Genomic DNA, 1680 nt, shown 5'->3' with positions numbered 1-1680 from the left:
TTTGCAGGCATAGCCTTTTTGGTTGGTCATTCAACAAGTTATTCTAATTTCTTTGTTTTTTTAAAGAAAGATGAAAATCAAATGGTAGGTAAGCTAAACCTATCTTTGAATCTATAGGAGAAGTCCCCCTCACATCTATAGATTCTAAACAACTTCTATGTCCTAAATTAAACAAGCCTACAACAACACACCTTCTACAAATTTTGTGTAAAAACAAATAATTTAAAAGCATATTTGAGCCATCTTTTTGATCTCAAAGGTTTGCACTCAACTCTACAATAGCCAAATTGCATTTGGAGGGCATTTCCTATGATAGGTGGCACCATAGGCACAACCTTGTGCATACTTTTTGATGTTTAAGTGATAAGTTCACAGACACATTTGATCAAAAGTATGAGGAAGAGTATTTTGAAGAGTTTACTAGAATCAAGTAACATTCATCTATATATGTTGTACAATTTTAGAAAGTTTTAGTTAGGTTAATTAGAATTTTCTAAAAAGAGGTCCTTCTTTGCAACATAATTACTTTAGGGAGCTATTCAGAGGGCCTTGACACTCGTTGAAGAATGCTATTAAACAAGCCTATAACAACGCACCTTCTACAAATTTTGTGTAAAAACAAATAATGTAAAAGCATATTTCATCCATCTTTTTGATCTCAAAGGTTTGCACTCAACTGTACAATGGCCAAATTGCATTTGGAGGGCATTTCCTATGACAGGTGGCACCATACGCACAACCTTGTGCATACTTTTTGATTTTTAAGTGATAAGTTCACAGACACATTTGATCAAAAGTATGAGGAAGAGTATTTTGAAGAGTTTACTAGAATCAAGTAACATTCATCTATATATGTTGTAGAATTTTAGAAAGTTGTAGTTAGGTTAATTAGAATTTTCTAAAAAGAGGTCCATCTTTGCAACATAATTACTTTAGGGAGCTATTCAGAGGGCCTTGACACTCGTTGAAGAATGATAGTTTTCAAGAAGGGGGATTTATTTCACAAAGAAATTACTCCTTAGCCCATTATGGAAAAAATATTGGAAAGTCAACTAAAATTGAGCTCAGAACAAATAAAAAGTGCTTTTGATAAAGGGAGTCTTGAGGGCTTGGCCATAAATGCCTTGGCAAGAGCCAAATGCATTATATTTAGTGATTGTTATATAAGGAGATTGAATTTGATGAGCTAGAACTGTTGCAAGCAATAGGAAAGCAACGTATTATGTTTGAGTTTGAGATAGAGCCTGTAGGCATTTGCAAATACTATTTTTGTTTGGAACATCATGATAATATCCATTCCAGTTTCATGCATTTCCATTAGACAACCAGTGATTATGCTTATTAAAGGTGGTGCTCACCACAACTTCATTAGTGAAGGCTTTTCAATTTATCATTTGCAAAATGGCTTTGTCTAGGCCTTTATGTGATATAATCAGGTCTCAAATCGTGTAGTGAATCACTCTTCTTAGATTTAATTTGTGAATGGGTGTTAAGAGTCAACACTACAAAAGACCAGCATAAAATAGCTGACCGTATTCAAAACAACCAACAATAAAAAAATAAAATTGACCACTCTGGTTGTTATAACCTGGGTGGGTAGTAGTGCCAAATTGATTTGGATCAATCCATATTCTTTATCATGAAAAAAAGTCCCTAGAGCTATACTTCTATTGACTAAAA

Source organism: Cupressus sempervirens, chromosome 5 (assembly GCF_028749045.1).
Source record: "Cupressus sempervirens isolate cs-2001-9-10 chromosome 5, ASM2874904v1, whole genome shotgun sequence".
NCBI classification, from domain to species: Eukaryota; Viridiplantae; Streptophyta; class Pinopsida; order Cupressales; family Cupressaceae; genus Cupressus; species Cupressus sempervirens.
This window is presented reverse-complemented; position numbering follows the sequence as displayed.